The sequence below is a fragment of the Corythoichthys intestinalis genome, chromosome 18, assembly GCF_030265065.1.
Source record: "Corythoichthys intestinalis isolate RoL2023-P3 chromosome 18, ASM3026506v1, whole genome shotgun sequence".
In the NCBI taxonomy this organism is placed as follows: Eukaryota; Metazoa; Chordata; class Actinopteri; order Syngnathiformes; family Syngnathidae; genus Corythoichthys; species Corythoichthys intestinalis.
Window position 1 is genome coordinate 35,826,649 of NC_080412.1, and position 19,169 is coordinate 35,845,817.

The 19,169-nt window shown below is 38.2% G+C and overlaps 1 protein-coding gene across 3 annotated transcripts in view; it reads left to right on the top strand.

The window, feature by feature from the left end:
• Window positions 1-19,169, top strand: part of zbtb20 (zinc finger and BTB domain containing 20) — a 51,359-nt gene that overhangs the window by 8,002 nt on the left and 24,188 nt on the right. For 2 of the 3 annotated variants that reach the window (XM_057820164.1, XM_057820163.1), the window contains exon 2: window positions 18,613-18,737. The gene's annotated coding sequence lies outside the window, so the exon portion shown is untranslated. Of the gene's footprint in view, window positions 1-13,117; window positions 18,493-18,612; window positions 18,738-19,169 lie in introns of those variants that run through there. The other variant, XM_057820166.1, reaches the window with a different exon arrangement.

Genomic DNA, 19,169 nt, shown 5'->3' on the forward strand with positions numbered 1-19,169 from the left:
CATCTAGTCTAATCAACATGTAAATTTAGCAGATTAAATTAGCCTAATTTGCCGAACAAAAATCCGCTAGCTTTAATGCTACGAATGCTAACGTATTTATAATTCTCATAGCAAATCGCTTAGGCATAACTCCACAACCTGTAGCTTTAAACGTTAATTACAAATGCATACACAAACATATATTAGTGGAAACAACTTACAGGTTTATGTCGGCCAAACCAGAGCACAGCTGTCCTTTAGATGTCTGAGTCTGCTCCCCAGTAATACAAGGCGACAGTCCAGACAGACCCAACACTGCCACCAGTATCCTTCATAATTAAACAAAATGCAATACATTTGGGCTTTTTGGATGGTTATTTTGAGATTTAGGGGTTCTTAAAGGGTTCATTCTGGCTTTAAAATTCGGGTTATGTTACCAGCGTAGGAACGGAACTCGTTCGTAACCCAGGGACTACCTGTATTACATTTCAGCTTTTCCAATGGGCTTTTCCTGACAATTTTTGCCTGAAAGACTGAAAGTTTTGTGCTAACCTTGAATGCCATTTCAAACTTTTTATAATTCCTTCCACATTGTCGAAGGCCCAGGTCCAGCTGATAAAATAAACAGCCCAAAATCAGGATGCTTCCATCACTATACTTCACTGTAGGTTTTGTTTTCTTCTGGTGAATAACCAATGTTGTGTTTGTGCCAAACATACTTTTTGGAATAACGCCCAAAAAGTCCAACCTTGATTTTTTTTTTATTGGAACAGAACACAGTTTCCCACTCGTATTTTTGAGATTTCGGAACAGTTTTAGGACTTTTTGGAACAGTTTCAGTTGACTGGATGGATAAAATAAAATTCATTATCTTAGCATAGCATAATGTAATTGTGTGTACTGTCAAAACACGTTTGCTACCACATTATTTGTCCATTTTTACTTCGCTTCTATTTTTTTTTTCTAGAATCAGTTGAGATGTTGAGGATTAAGGTCAGAATGTCCAAGAAAGCAGCTTCTTGTCTCATTTTTTGTATCACAAAGACCTGCCATTGAACAGGAGTGTTTGTTTGTACTTTTTTATATCTACTAGTACTGTACAAGGGTATATTTTAAAACACCTTTTTTCTCAACTGTGGTTTTGAAGAAATCTGTCTCGGCAAAAAAGTGCATTTGACAGCTGTCAAGCACTGTTAAAAAAGCATCAGCAACTGCCATGGTCATGCATTCTGATAAGCCAATGTAGTGAGACATTTGTTTTCTAATTTGTATGTACAGTATGTCGTTTTTGTGACGTTTGCTAATTAAGCATTTAGGACATGCAGATTCATTCATATATAAGTGCAGATTCACCTTTTTGCTTTTCAAAACTATCTTATGTACAGTGTATGACAATATATACAATCATCTGTCACTATTTCGCAGCGCAACTATAAAGTGTACTCACTCAGTGCATAGCGGATTTAAAAAAAAAAAATCATATTACTATTGAAGTGTTCTAAAAACATACTGTATTTATTAGAGATGTGCAAAATTTCCGATTCTTAGATTATTCGCGATTCGGCGGTGGAAGATTCGAGAACCATTCACAAACATCCAAATTCCGATTATTGAAATATGCCAAGTAAAGCAGAAGCACAACACACTCAGCGTGCTGCGCGGTCTTCGGCACAATGAAGAACGGAGCGAGAGTAGCTAAACACCATGCTTCTCATTACCCGGCCCCTCGGGTAATGCCAATGCTCAACTCACGGCTCTAGCTCAACCCATGCCACGAGATAAAAAACACAACAACATACCTGACTGCTGCTGAAAAGCTGCTACAAAGTACATCCGCATAATGTTACGGTAGATATCAGTTATATAGGACTAGATGCCTTATAGATTCGATAGCGTTAGCAGCACATCTACAAAAAGCTAGATGTGGGCGTTAGTAAACGGCCGCCAACTTAAAGCAGTAAACTTTCCTGCAAGGCTGTTGTAGCGAACCTTCCAAGCGAACCTAATTAACTTTTTGTCTAAAATACTCCCAAATCGGTAAAATATTGACTTGAATCTATCTTTAAAATAGTTTAAAAACTTTCACATGTCGAAAGTAGACAAAAGGGAAATTATGGAATAACGGGAGCAGTTTTAACAACTTTAACGGTTGATTCACAACATTAAATTAATTAAATGTAGTTTAAAGCTGCTGATACAGAATGGGGACTGGAGTTTTTTATTTACTGTTATTTTTGTATATTTGTTTACTGCTATATGTTAACTTGATACTGAAATAGTAGTTTGGTTTAGCCTGAGAGTATTTTTGAACAATTTTGGAACTAATGTACAAAACATTAAAAAAAAAAAAAAAAATTAAAAAAGAAAAAAAAAGGAGGGGGTGCATCAATAATCGTTTTATAATCGAATCAGAGCCTCTGAATCGTAATCGTAATCGAATCGTTAGGTGCCCAAAGATTCCCAGCTCTAGTATTTATGTACAGTTTATTTGCATCTACTTATATATGTACACTTAATTACATACACAATCACACATGTATCATATGAGAAAGTGTGAGAATGAATGTACTGTACGTACTGTATTATTTTTATTATTTATACATTATGTATGTTATATATATTATTAATAATTTTTGTGTGCGTTTCAAACTCTATTTTAATGTTCTAATGATAACAAATGCATTTACCGTATAGGGTTTTATGTACACTTATTGATATTTATACACCAAAATATGTATGTTAAAAATGGGGGGGTGACACTACTTTGTGGTTTTTCGCTTTACGCAGTCAGTTTTGTTCCCAATTAACAGCGATAATTGGGGATCACTGTATAATTATTTTTTATCTGAGCTTTTAACTTAACCTGAATTATGACCTGATAGTTGCTTAAAAATTAACGCGCACATTTATAAGGAATGTTGCACTATCGTGATACTGCGCTATTAAGTGCCACAATATCATAGTAATCTTTTAACAATTTTATCCTTTTCAGTTATTTGACACATTTACAAGAAGAGCAACTATTATCATTTACACTCAATCTCCAGCTTGCAAATTTGAAAATTTTGCTGCCTCTGTATAGTGTTACCAGTTTATTGCAACAAGCATTCAAAAGAAGCCAGGGTAAACAGCCTGGCAGGTCAAATGACTGACACATACAGTAGCCTCAGAGACACTCTTATTGAAGTGGCAGTAAGTAGTCATTAAAAGGTTGTTTTTAACCTAAGCCTCGTTTTGGACAAAAATGAAAAATCACATGTAAAAGTGAGGCGGAAAATTCATCTCAGCCCCGCTAGTGTTTCGATAACCATTCTGATGGCAAAGCCACGCCAATGGTCATGTGGCACGATCTTTAACGGAATGTTACCAGAACCAGCTGACTTGCTTGGGTTGCATTCTGGGAGGGGGGCAACACACTGCTTTTCAAAGAGAAGAATTCTGCCACATCCAAAGCGACCGCACTGGCCAGCCATTCATGTGCATTAGCCAGGCTGGTGATTACCATCGGCCGAGCTGAAGGGTGATCATGTGCTATGAGGCGTATCTGTAGTGACTCAGATATGAGACAACAACCCTACACCAGTAAATAGTAAATGACAGTAAATCTGTGAAGTGTAGCGCCGGGGAAGGCAGTGTTCTGTGGTGTTGGTAGGATCCAAAATCCATTGCATCTCTTAGCAACAAACATTACTCAAGTAAGATGTTGGAAATGCATGCAAACAAAGTGGGATTTACAGCTCGACTGGCTTTTCTGGTTAGAAACTGTTACGGCTAAGTATCATGTACATAGCTTCATCCGATACATTGCAGCTAGTTCTTTGGAAGGCCTTAGCTTGAGGCTTGTATGACAGTAAACAGTCACCCTCCCCTTTTTCAAAGTATTCAAATCAAAATTATAAAAAAATAAATAAAAAAAAAGAAAAACGGTGTAACTGATAAAACTCAAATGTTTTGGCAGCAGAACATCCCGTGTGATAGGATAATGCGTGGTTGTTTGCACTGCAATTTATAAGCAATACAACTAGTAAAACCACCTCAACATTTTGTTCCTGGAGTCATTCCTGAGCATTACCAAATATTTAATAATGACAATGTTGCACATAAGTAAAGGAAAGCCAACTGTGGAACTTTACCAAAGCAAAGGTCTGTATACGGTATTTAGATACAAACCAAATTAGAGAGTGTCAGCTGGCAATAAAATGGTGTAATTTCTTTTCTTCTGGAAGAAAATGAGATCCATATCGTTATAAATTATGGTGACCATAGATAATTTAATAGATAATTTAATAGATTATACACGTAGTTTGGATGAAGCAGGAGTGGGAGAAGTATTTAGAAAATTCTGAGTGAGAGATTCTTAGATCCACATCATTGATTATGAATTTCAAATTATTGATATATATTTTTTTAACCCTTGATTAAGTGACCCTGAAGTGAGCACTTATTCGCTTCTCCTTAGTATAACTTTTTTCTTTCATTATATTTACCATTTTCGCATTTATTTAACAGTACCGCGGTACCTCGACATATGATTGCTTCAACACACGATCTTTTCGACATCGGACGTAAAATTTGACACGCCATTTGCTTCTACATCTGACGACATGCTCGAAATACAACGATTTATGACAGCGCCTCAGTTTCTTTGTTTTGCCGCAAAAGGTCGCACGGCAGATTTTCTTGTGAGAGAATTTAACACAGAAAAATGAACAGGGCTCCAAGAGGTGAAAAAAAAATGTGACACTTACCATTCAAATGATGATTGAAAATCCGTGAACTGGCTTGACAATACGACCGTAGAATGTCTATGATCTCTACTGGCCTCCTCTGACCTCCTTCGCCAGTCTTTATAAGTTAAGGTGACAATTATTATTGTGGTAACATCGCCAAATAAATCGCCATCTTTGTCAGGTTTTTAATCATTTATTTCAGAACTTGTGCAAAACAACACGCCTACTGTCCGTCGCAGTTTACGCCAACAAATAAACATTAAAAGAGAAAGTAAAGTCTCTTCCGCAGCTTTCAATCTCTTTCACGTTAGCCACGCGGTGCGTTCAGGTACAGCAAGCAAAACACATCTGCCACATTAGAACCCGATTCGTTACATTATTACAAGAATTATTATCACCCTACTGGGGTTCCTCGAAATACGATTGCTTCGACACACGATTTTTTCGACATCCGACGTAAAATTCGACTCGCTACATCCGACGACATGCTCGAAATGCGACGATTTATGACAGCCTGGCAGTGTCTTTGTTTTTCTCACGAGACAGACGCATGGTGCATTTTCTTGTGAGACAAATCAACATGGGTTCCAACAATGTTAGTGCAGGTGGTGAAAAAAAGGTGAGGCTTACCATTCAAACCAAGTTTGAAATGATTGGGAAATATGAGCGTGATGCCCGCGTCCATAAACTGGCTCGACAATACAGCTGTAGAATGGCTACGAACTCGGTAGTCCTCCTTCGTTCGCCAGTCTGTATAAGTTTAGGTGACAAATAATATTATTGTAACGTCACCAAAGAAATCGCCAGCTTCGTCAGGTTTATAATAATTTATTTCAGAACTTGCCTTCACAACATGCCTACTGACACCCGCAGCTGATGCCCAACAACAGAACATGGAAAAGTGAAAGTAAAAACTCTGATACACTCTCTCACACTCTGTCGTCAACCACGTGGTCCGTTCAGGTAAACCATGCAAAATACATCCGCCACATTAGAACCCGATTTGTTACATTAATACAGGTACAGTATTATTATTATTATTATTATTATTATTACTACTAGTAATTCATTATTCCGATTTTTATTCATAATTTATTTGTTCTTGCTCTTTGTAATTGCTATTTGCAATAGTAACAGCAGTATTTATTAAGGATTTAATGTAGGTTTTTGGGCTGTGGAACGAATTAATGGAATTATAATGTATTCTTATGGGAATATCCTGCTTGACATACGACCATTTCGACTTACAAACAAGGTCCTGGAACGAATTAACTTTCTATGTAGAGGTACCACTGTATTATTATTTCAATTTTTATTTATAATTTATTTGTTTTGCTCTGTGTAATTGCCATTTTCAATAGTACAAGCAGTATGTACTAAGGATTTAGTGTAGGTTTTCGGGTTTAGGAACGAATTAATGGAATTATAATGTATTCTTATGTGAAAGTCCTCCTCAGCATACGACCATTTTGACTTACACACAAGGTCCTGGAGCGAATTAACTTCATATGTAGAGGTACTACTGTATGTACAATTGCGAAAAGAATTTTCTTTGTTGTAAAATTTTTGACCAAGCTTGCTTCACAGATCTGCCTTGCAACACTATTTGTATGGCTGATGTTTCCTAATACTCTCAGAATGCATTGTATTGCATTAGTAATGCATTGTAGCATGTTGCAGTATACGGTAGAAGTTGCATTACATAAGCTTAAATTGTTTAGCTGGTCCACAGAGCACTTGGTTAGAGTGCATAAGGCGTCACGTGGTTGAGCACGTTTCAATGTGTCAGCATGACACTTTTAGATGGGTCGTACAGTATGTCAAGCGAGCTGATGAGGTATGTATTATATGCATGTATTTACTACACAAAGACGTGCCAAACTATAAATAAATTCCAAGTACTTGTATTCATGGATAAACGCTCAAGTCTAAAGCGGCCATTTAGCTGATCAATGACGACCTATGACACAGTATTCAGTGTTGTAGATCTTCATTTGTGTTTTCCTCATTTATTTGTCACATTCGCGTATTTTTCACAATCACTTTTTCTAAAGTGTGTTGTTGAGCTGGCCACAGTCTACAAGAGGAGCTCAATTGCGGCCCCTTGAAGCACAGGCCAACTGACAAAAAGTGCAGGGTCAAGTTGAACAGCTTAAAGCACCCTAGTACATAATGTATGCCAAATGTGCAGCTGCTCAACTCATGTTAAAACACAGAAAATAGCAAACTCCAGTTGATGTCATTCAATTTAACAGGCTAATAATTTCTGTGTATTTTAAGATAAAAGATCCGTATGAAACATTGCCTTTAAAAAGATCAAAATATGAACACTTTGGAATGACTGAAAGGTAACCATGACATTGCATGTTTATTATTGTGGTTGCATTGTTCATTAACTTTGATGCATTATACATATCTGTGTCCATTATACACCGGTCCAAATTACATGATAATGAATTGCTTTTAAAATAGCACATGATTAACTTTTGAAATGCTGTATTTCTGAGTCGGCCCCTCAATCTCATTAGGTTTTGTTTGCATAACTAATTTTGCGTTCAATAAATGTATCATCATAATGTGATCCAAATATTCTATGCCAAAAAACTCAAACCCAAAGGATTTAGTGTCCATGTAGGGAAGAAGAATGTTGCTTTTGTGTGCTTTAAATGCACAGATGGATGTAACATGTAGGTCACCGAGCTGGAAGTGTTTAAACCATTCAGGAACACACGCACATGTCTCTACATATGTCCATACACTTACACATACACAACACCATAACCTCAAGTGCTGAAATACTCTCACTGCTACAACTACAGCTTTTTTCTTTTAGATGAGGCTATACTGAAGAAAATTGTAGCCAATTTTTGTTCGTGACTAGAAGAGCCTTACTTTTATTTATTCCAAATATTTTGTTATGTTATTACTATTTTTTTCTAGGCAAATGCACCGCATATAGTTTAAAAAAAAAAAAAAAAAAAAAAAAAAAGGGAACCAACAAGTTGTTATCAAAATCTTCCACCATGATACAACCCATGGCAAAAAGTCATCAGGCAGTCATCTTTGTAAATGTCACTGGAACGGCACCAAACAAAAGTTCCAGCATCATCACCTTGTCAAGAGTCAAGAATCTGCATTGGACAAGGTGTCAAAGTCAATAATCTGCATTGGACAAGGTGATGATGCTGGAACTTCTGTTTGGCGCTGTTCCAGTGAGACCTTAAATGGCCCAAAATTACCTAATTGCCTGCCATTGACAGCCATAGACGTTCAATCCGTTTGAAGTGGGAGGGATGGCAGCAAGCTGCCACCCTCCCAGTTCAAATGGATTGGACGTCTACTAGTGATAAACTAATTCCAATTCGCACTAGAAGCTTGTGTTTCTGTTAATTAGCTGTTTGTAGAATATCCTAGAATGATTTCCTGACCAATGTATCGATAACCGTTGTATCGCCATATCATCAGATCATCGTTATGGTCAGCTTTGTATCGCAAATCGTGTTGTATTGTATCGTGAGGTACAAAAAGGTTCCCACTCCTAGTAGAGATCGACTGATACGGGTTTTTCAGGACCAATACGATATGGATTATTAGTCGTTAGAGGGGCCGATAACCGATTTTTGGAGCCAATATTCATTTGCATTAAAAGTATAAAAAAATGGCGTAAAAAAAAATTGAATAAAGCAAACACTGAACATCATTGAAATGCCAAAGCATGTTTATTGAATCACACAAATGGAAAATAGTAGCTCCAGAAGTGCCTGAATTCCCTAGACTCAAAAACATCTCTTTTAAAGTTGAATAAAAGGTTAAATAAATAGCTCTCTGAAATTTTTCCACAGAAAAGAAAGCCCCGATGACCTCGTCTAAGTATCCTTGAGCAAGATACTAAACCCCACGTTGCTCCTGGTGCTGCGTCACCAGTAGGGAGATGAGGATATAGCGTGAAGCGCTTTGAGGGCCTTAAAAAGGTGGAAAGGTGCAATGCTAATGTAACTCCATTTACCATTACCATTTAACCCCTCAGAGAGAGGCGCGGTTGCATATGGGCCAAAATAACCCAGTTTTAAATTGATTTTTTCATATCGGCTGGTCTGATTTAGAAAAAAAAAAAAAAAAAAAAAGAGGCCGATACCGATATGCGTCAAATTTCCAAATATCGGCACTGATGATTTGTCTGGCCAATTATTGGCCTATCTCTACCATATAGTAGTAAAGTTATTAAAAATCATCATTGAGCATAAACCAAGGTGATTTGTTTTTAACATGTACAGTGATCCCTCACTTATCGCTGTTAATGGGGCCCAGAACCAGCTGCGTTCAATGAAAAACCACAAAGTAGTGTCACCCCCCCCCCCCCATTTTTAACATACATTTATTTGTGTATATATAATATCAATAAATGTATATAGAACCCTTTAAATGCCTACGTTATCATATCAATAATATGTTCTTAGAACATTTAAGAAGTTTGAAAAATGTAAATAAAATATTAATATGAATAAAACATAAAATAATGTATAAAATAAATGTGCATTCATTCTTACTCTCGTATGATATGTGTGTGTGTGCGTGTGTGTGTGTAAGTGTACATACGTACATACATACATGTAAATAAAGTGTACCATAGACTTAAGTCTATGAGTGTACATAAATATGTTTTTAGAACTCTTATTCTTATAACAAGATTTTTAAAAATCTGCAATGCACTGAGGTCGTGAAAGTTGAGCCTCGAAATAGCAAGGGATCACTACTATATGGCGGAAAACACTCAGGTGACTTGAACTTCCGCTCTGAGACCCCCAATTTGGGCACATTTCAAAACTGTCCTACATGCATGTATTATTGGAAAGCTTAAAATCTCAATTTTCTGGGGTAAGAAAAAATTTGAACAGGAGGGCATTTTTAAAAAAATAAAAAATTAACCCCCTAAACCCTACTCGAGGTGAGAGCATGAGAGAGCATAATTAAAGACACCATGATTTTAACGAGATATTATCGCGTACTTACCTTGTTTCGATCCCAAAACTGTGTAGCAGGTCTCACCGAGTGTCAAGACACAGCTGTGAATGGCCACAGCCAGACTTTTTGGGGATTTAATGGGTGAAACATGGTAATATATCAAGGGTCGCAATGTAGAAATCGCAGACATCAAAGAGTGGTTGAGATTTTCAAAATTTACCCTTTTAAATGTTTTTCTCCCCATTTTTCTTTGTTTGGATCGATTTTTTGTCATCCAAAATATAGGGGAAAATATGACAGTAACAAAAAAAAAAAAATACAATTAAGTGATAGTTTTGAGGTAGATATCTGTGACCTATATACAGACACTATTTTTTTCATTGTGATGTAATTTGTTTAAAAGTTTAAAATAGAGATGCACAATAATATCGGTCACCGATAATTATCGGCCGACAATGGCAATTATGACGTCACACAGATAATCCAGATAAAACGGAATTCAACCGATAATGCAATCCGATAATTATATACTTGATTTTGCCTCCAAATGTGCGCAATCAACAGTTTTGTCCAATTCTGCTAGTTTTAAGGAGGTGTTTTTGCAGTGTAGAAATGTGATATGTTAGGAATGGCTTACTTTTAAAGGCATTTTTGTGTAACTTGGGTGTTTACTCTCTAAGTAATTGTTGCCAAAAGCTTACCATTACACAACATCATTGCCATTGTTTAGTTGTTGGAATTTACTACTTGTTCACATTTGATGTGGAAAGAAAATAGCACTAAATTACATTTTTGCACAGTAACATTTGATCTTTGTATACTTTAAAATTTTACATACATATTTGAATAGAATTATCGTCGAGACATTATCGGTTATCGGGTGGAAGGGGCAGGAAATTATCGGTTATCGATATCGGTTGAAAAATGTATTATCGTGCATCACTAGTTTAAAATATGCTAGTGAATAATTTTATAAAGTTTTTTTTTTTTTTTTAAACTAAATATTAGACTTCAATTAATGATTGATGAAGCTAAAAATGATAGACATTTCGAATAATAAATATAATTACTTACCTTCTTTTTATGGTTGGGTTGAAACAAAAGTGGTTGCGCGGTGTCTGTAAATCGGGTTCTCAAGGGTAAAACGGACAAATTAAAAATAGTTCGTGAGGTTAATGCGCCACGAAACTGCTGTGGCAGCATATAGACATATTGTTCTATCAAACACAACAGTTCTTTTGACTTAAAATTCACCAATTTGTTTTAAAGAGGGGTGCAAGAGCAGAAACTGCTTTTTCTGCCTCGTCTGTGTTTTCCGTCATATATAAAACTACACAATTATTGTAATATACTGTGCTAGGCATATTTTTGTTGAGCATCATGGCTTAAATCTCATCGTATTATTACATTTTAATGTTTGGATGTTTTTTTAATATTTGTATTTTTCTTATTTGAATTATTTTTGTTACAAATTGTCCTTGACATAGCTGTGAAGAGGCAGCCACAGCAACTGATGCTTGCCTCCAAAAGAAGACTCTTGAAATGAACATTACCTGCGTTAGAGTGGGGGGGGTAAGGACTTTAGGAGACGATCATGTGAGTTGTCAGATGGTTCTTTTGGGTCAAATGCTCTTTAACAAAAGCACATCTCGTCGACATTTTTTTGCAATATTTAATGAGGGCATGCAGCGTGTGATGTTGCCACGGAATAGAATACGATGGGTACAATACACTCATACATGAATGTCTGTGCTAACTTTGCCCGACCCAAAAAAAAAGAAATGCGCGTGAGAAAGATATTTGGTGTAGAATTTGCTCCCATCTGTAACTGGACAATGGATCTGCTGTGGTTAACGGGTGGTGGTGGGTGTGTTTTTGACAGAAAGTTGAGCAAGCTGTCCTGTCAAAAAAAATATTTAGACTGTCCTGCACTTGTGTTCATTGTATGTTGTTCTCTGCAGGGATTTATTTCATTTCACCACATTTGATTTTTTTCGCTGTTGTTGGACTCAATGTCTTAACACATTCATCTTGTGTGTTATTATTCAGTCCGAACTTGTATTTAGTGTTGTGTGTATCTTAAGAAGTCCATTTGGTTTACCAAATATAATAATGTAGTTATTCAAGAAATCTCAGCTTAAAAATGTTGGCGCAATACTTGGTCCTTCTTATGTTACTTTACAATATGAGTGACTAAGTGAGTACCTATTTGAAACAGAAATGCCGTTTTTCATATTTTTTGCATTTCAAAATGAGAATTTTTTTTTAGGTATTTTTAGGAGAAGCCAGTTCTGCAGAAAGAGTCTCTTGATTGAAGTGTAAAGGCAACCATGCTTCCAATGTATTTCAACCATTCCATTATAATCACAAGACATCATGACTCACTTGAAAAATATGACATGGTAAGGATTCGGTTACGCCTCTCAAAGTCTTACTTGAAGCCGAAAACTGTTTTTAACAGCATGTAAGCTGGTGCTCGAAGATGCTATATCACACCTTACCTGTTAAATTCCACGCATCGTTATGGTTAAACACCTAATGAATTCTTTAATACCTTAATGGGGGGCTTAGCAAGAAAAGAAGAAAACAGAGCCTCCTCTATTGAGGTCATTTTCACCTGTCTGATCAACGCTGTTTCATTTTCCATTGTTCTTGCTACACATTTACATTGTGTGTTTAATTAAAGCCGACATATCCACGCGTGCAAGACGCGACAATTTTGAAATAAATAATTACAGCGCCGAATGGTGTTCATCAATCAGTCGGGGCTTCAAACAAACCCATAAATGATTCCTTAAAAACAGAGTGATGTAGATACTGTATTGCGTGCACGTGCACGGTCCACAAATCTCTGTGGCCTTTTGTCTCCAGATGTAAATGTGGCAAATGTAGCAAAGGCCTTGAATGCACGCTGTAAGCACTATTAGCATATTCAAGATCTATATTATTCACATGGCTGATACTGCTCCTTTCATACGCGTGCCTCTCGTGTCTGTTCTCAACCCCCATCCCCCAGTCTCGCCACTTCACCCCCCCTCCGCCCTCACCCCCTTCCACCACAGCCTTATTAACTGATGTCCAATTTGATGCAGCATATTACATGAGCTTGTCACGTAATACAGGCAGCTGATTAACCTGGAGTCCGACTGCTTGGTGGAGTTACAGCCCAATTTTTTGGTAGCCCACCAACCCCAATATCATCCCCCCCTTCTCACCACCCGTGAGTCCTCCTCAGTCTTTGTTGTGGCGGTTGCAACAGAGCATGCATCGCATTGGCGGTCTGAAGCATTGTGTCTGATTTCCAGCAGACAAACTGACCTCTGGGGATTTATTGACAGCAAACTCCACAGAGGCAGACACAGAGCTCGGAGCATGGAGGCAGGCGGCGAGGGGCGGGCTGTGGTGGGGTGGGGAGGTAGGAGAGAAGAGGAGTGGTGGGTGATTGTTTCAGACAGGGAGACAGACAGATGGAGGGGGTGGGCGGCGAGGGGGATGATGAAACAGGAAACAGGTAAAGATACAGAGAAAGAGATCAGCACGCGGGCTCGGGGAGCGGGGGCCAAAATTTGGTTGCGTTTTCGGAAAGATTTTTTGGTGGAGCGTGGCGGATGTGGGAAAGAAAATGGCTGCCACCTAGGAGGATCTAATTAATTTTGAAGGATCATCAGGCCCTTTAGTGTGAGGCAGGGTACAGGAGGTAGGGGAGGGGGCGCCAGGCAGACCCCTGGACTGATTAGAATTCACTGCAGGTAGGCGCTGGCTGCTGCTCACCCACTGTGTCACGGCTAAAATGGAATCACTGTTGTGAGTGGCAGTCTGGGCAAGTGGAGCCTGCCTTCCTTGGCCTGCTCCCCTTTGTTGGCACAATTCACTTGAGTCTACCCCTAAGGCAGGTGGATTTCCATGTCTGCATGAACCGGGGCAGCCAGAAAGGGAGATATATGTACAGTATGTTTGCTTTGCCTAACTGTAGCGCCCCTGGCAACAGGCTAGCCTGGCAGATAATATTTGTCATGGTGTTGGTGGCAAATAGAATTTTGGCACACGCATAGATGTTATTCTGCTCTGAATTTGACTAGGCAAATTGGAATATGACAAGTTATCTAACTTGCACCTATATTTTTGGTTCCAGAGTTGAAGGAAGGTCGATAGCAATATTTTCAAGAAGTAGTAACACTTTCTCGGAGTATGTTTGTTCAATGAACTTTTAGCCTTAGCTGGCGCAATCCCTTGAATCTTTCCATTCTGCTGTTTAGCATGTCTCTTCTCTGACACGGACCGCCGTAGTTTGACATGGCACTCAAGGCAATAGGAGGCATGACCTTTGAGTGCTACATAATGTAAGCTCAGACAGGACATTTGTATGTCGGAATCTCCTTGTCCGTAACATTCGTCTTTCGCCTGTGGTGTGGGGCTCCTCAGGGTTTTGTACTTGGCCCAGTTATGTTCAGCATTTGCATGCTGCCACTGGGAAATCTCTTCAAAGTTATCCATTTCCCATTTAACGCAGATGATACCCAAATTACCCATTATGGCTTAAAGACCGCCCGGAGGACATTCATACATTGTTGGCCTAAATTTCTCCCAATTCAACTTAAAAAAAGACTTCAGCTTGACTTTTGCTTGCTGCTGTGTCATTTCGTGAGACTTATACTTGTTTCTTAAAATTAAAAGCCATTCCTCCCTCCTGCAGAAAAATATTTTACATAATGACTATTATTATTAACTCCCATATAAACGTGCCGAGAACCGGTTTCAAGGTAAAGCATGGTATGAAAACATCAAGGTTTCAAAACTGTAAAATTTTCCATCATACCTTCCCCTTCTGTATTAGCTATTTTTTATGTCCCAAAAATGCATGGAGAAATCCCTCGCCTGCTGGTGCACCGGTTGTTGCTTAGTGTCAGAGAGTCAGCTGTGCTACACGATGGCTGGAGGAAGTGAAACTCCTGAACTTTTTCCCCCATAGAAGAAAACGAAATCACTTATATGGGAATACTTTGGCTACAGAAAAGTTACAGATGGCCGCAGCTTAAAGGAGACGGGCCAACCGACATTTAAAACATGTTTGCGTAGGGTGGGTGCCGAGGAGGCAATATCTCCAATATGATTTTGCATGCATACAAAATTAAAGGTTAGTCAACACTGTCATGAACGTTTCCCACCAGCTACGAGAGTTACATGTAACTCGGCAGGTTTAGTGTGTTTTTTTTCTCTCTGGCAATTGTCTGAGTTAAGAAAGAGAGTGTGTGTTTAAAATGTAAACATGATATGAGTCATACACATGTGCTTTTTATGGAAAATTATTTTTGTTCTGATAGTAATAATGTTGAGCTGTGGCTGTGGGTTTAGGATCACCTAAAGCTGGGATCCCCAACCACCGGGCCGGGGCCGGGGCCGGGGCCGGGGCCGGGGCCGGGGCCGGGGCCGGGGCCGGGACCGGTCCGTGGTACATTTGCCAAGGGGCCGCAGAGAAATAATAAATTATTTGTTAATGACCACAATCTGGCCTGTGCCTCTTGACACATCAATACGCCTGTCTACTATAGATATAATAATAAAACTGGATAAGAAGCTGTCATTGAAATCCATTGGAGCTAGCGTCTATTTTTTTATATCTATGTGTGCTTGCCCTCGATAAAGACATAGGTGCATCAGATTTTTTCCTGGAAATAATAAGGCCACATGTTAGCGAAAATAACCCAAAAACAGACATCTTTTTTACGGGGTAAAAGCCAACTGCTGAGCGCGAAGAGTAGCCTACAAGTCCATTCTGCATAATATGTAGCTAAAAACTAGCAAACGAGGCAACAAAAGCAAATTCACTGAGAGCATCATACCGCGCGGCAAATCGTATTGCTAAAGCCAAGAAAACTTTTTGAACGATTGAAGAACTCCTTATGCCTATGACCAAGGATATTTACCGTCAAGTTTTAGGAGAGGACGCTGTTAAAAAAGGTTGATTCTGCGTATGGTGATTTACATTTTCCCTGCACTAAATGTTTTAAATCGTTTTTGGCGCCGTCATGTTATTTTATATTTACTGTAATGTTCTGCCACACATTGCCGGTCTGTGAAAAAAAAGGCACACATCACACCAATCCGTGGTGCAAAAAAGGTTGGGGAGCTCTGACCTAAAGGACAGCATTTATTTCAATTTTATCTAGAGTATTACTTTTTATATTATTTTAGAATGTTTTTTTTTTTTTTTTTATGTATTTTGATTAACATTATACCAATGTTCCAATTTGCTAATATGTTTTGAAAAATTAAAATCCTGTTCAATGGAAAAAAGTATTTTGGATGTTTTTTAAACCCAGATATCTCAAAGTAACACATTTTAGAGCTGTAACTGCAATACCGTGATAGCGTGAAACTGATATTTCGGTTTAAGGTTACCATACCGTCTAAGGGTGTAACAGTACATGCATTTTTATTGAATCGTTTTGGTACGTGGTGCTCGGTTCGGAACGGTGGCGTACCGAACGAGTTTCTGACGTAATGTAACCCTTACCTTTTGAGGCTGTGAGTCGATCGGGTTACAGTTTTTTTTGTGTAGATTATAGTTACTCCGTCTCCTCTACTATAATGAGGACCAACACGGTAGGACAGTATAACCCAGAAACTTCAACAGCGCGACAACGTGGCCGCCACGAAACGCAGTGAAATGCGGGCGTTAAAGTCAATCAGCCAATGCACACCAGTCGCAGTGCGGCCGTGTGTTAGACGCGTCCCAGAAGCGGCTCAACACGACGCACGCGAAAAGAATGGCAGAGTTTATTATTTGACGCGAGACGCGACCCTCCTGCGTCAATACTACTACCAGTAGCTCGGATCGGGCAGATCGGAAGTCACTCGTGTAAAAATACGGTGGATCCGGGCGATTTTCAAACTAATATGCAATCGTAACCCACTTTTTGAGTCCAACAGATCTCTTGAGTGGTAGATCGGGGCACAGTTGACTTGTCTTTGTTGATTTACTGCTGTCTTTTGTGCTATAATAATAACCAACATGGCCCCGTGTTCAATACAAAGCCCTCCTACCACAACAAAACAAGTAGGAACTAATATTCACATAGGAACCAAAGTTATACAACATAAAATATACAATATAAATGAATATTACATCACATTTGTGAAATATAAACACATAATAAAATAAATAATAGCCCATTTAAATAAAATAAATTGAAATGAGTAAAACACCTGTAATTAAATAATAAGAATAATACACAGATCCTGCTTACACAATTAAATTTATTAATTTCTGTGTGGCGCTTTAACTTGAGAAAATCCACCAATAAAGCTTTTGAAAACCGTTCATAAGGGGAAAAAAATGATTCATTGAGGCATTTCATTTGTAAAATACATGTTAAAATCTTTGTCATTGGGATTGCGTTTCTCTTTAGCACAGGACTTCTTTTTCTTCTTTCTTTCAGAAAGAAAGCTGACCAATACGCGGGGTTTGAAAGGCAAATTGTAGTTGGATTATCTTTAAATACCGGCTACTTTTTGAGCAGAATTCTAGCTTTGTATAGGCTAATGTTCCTAGTTTTGAAAGCACAAAGGCGCGTAAAAAATAACTAGCACATTTATATTTTGCATTTTGTTTTCTTACTGTACCGAAAATGAACCGAACCGTGACCTCAAAACCGAGGTACGTACCGAACCGAGATTTTTGTGTACCGTTACACCCCTAATACCGTCAGAATTTCACACCGGCACATGCCTACTCCCTTATCCAAGTTAAAAAGATTGTATTATCAGTACAATTAATCCAAAATGAAGCGCCCACAGTTCTAATGGGTACTTGAAAACAAGAGCAAATGACACCAACCTGGCACCGACTGCCTATTGATTTTGCAATTATTTTAAATTTATACATATTATTTCAAATTCCCCGAAATGTGCTGCCCCAACTACCCTAATTTACTTTTCACGTCCCATCAACGTGTATGTGCCAAAGGTGGTTCTTACTAGTATCGCCTCTTTCTATACTAAAAAGAACAACATAAAAAGTTCAAAATGAATATTAACATAAATACATTTTTTTAGCTGATGGCTTGAGGGGATGGGGGAAAAAAGAGCTCACGCTATTAAAGTCAGATTATATTCTTTAACATGCAAACTGACAAAGGCATTATAAGTGCTGCTTTTGCTGCCATTTACCAGAAGACTAGAAATATGTGATGCAACTGTACAGTAAGGGAAATTTGATTGAGACATGCCCTTTGACTGCTTCACACTACTTTAAAAGATTTTCCCCTTGTGAGTGACCTGAAATGACTCCGTGTCGCCTTCTATTTTTTTTTATTTACTGTTTTTTTTTGTTTGTTTTACAGGCTGTCCCTCATACAGTATAAAAGCTCCAGTTTAAAAACTTGCCTTAGTCTCTCAAAGAGCAAGTCACATGCTTAATGATTTTGAATGGTGGGCTTGTTTTTTGCAATGAATGTCTTGTGTGTTTAATATTGAAATTCTTTTTTTTTTTTTATTATTTCAACTTGTTAGAACTGCGGGACGTCTTTGTCTTATTTGAGCTGTTGGAGATGAGAAAATAGCGCGCACGCACACGCTCGCTCACCCACACACACACACATACACACACACTGAGTGCATTAATTAATGTGGAATCAAGATCGTTTTTTTAAAGGGTGTGGTTTTGTTGCCCAGTGACTCAGATAACTGCTGAGAGACTCGCTTTCTCCAATATAATTTTCACCCTTGTTGCGGGATTGCATACAGGACCATCCTTATTTTTGTGTTTTTGTTTTAATTTGGCATTGACAACTCTTCACACATCTGTTGCAGCATGTCAGAGGTAGAAATTCGTGTTGCTTCGGGTCCATCAAGGGAGTGGCAATATTGGTGTGATTCTAAAGATTTGTCTTTGTCTTTTTTTTTCCCCCCCTTCTTCTCTCCCCTGCAAACACTTTGGCAGAGCAACACATGATTTGGGAAGAGAGGACTGACAGCCTTGCCTAGCGCCCGGCCTCTGTTCAGCCATCTCCACCAGCAAACTGAAGCTTGACCCGCATTTCATCACCAGCCGCTCGTCATCTAACTGTGAGTTCCTTTTCTAATTTTCTAATTTAACAGTAAAATGCTTGGAATTATGTACAATACTATCTTGTGGGAAATCGTCACCGTTTCATTTTCTGCCTTTTAGATTATTAATAATGTTGTGATTATATATTGTGCACTTAGTGTTAGTTCAAAATCAATTTTACCCTGATGTGCAAGTCCAAATTTTAAGCATTACTCCAAAAAAAAATTCCTTCCTTTGGGATTTGGTTATGTTTTTTTTTGTTTTTTTGTTTTTTCACAGTTTTAATGTTTCACTAGAAACATGTTTCATCATCATTTTAACATTTGCTAAGTCTTATCTAAATGTCTTTATATATATATTTGCAGTCTTATGAATAGATCAATGTTTGTGGTTGATACGATGCATTTCTTTGAAATGTTTTATTTGAAATATTCTCTCCCCGTTCCCTC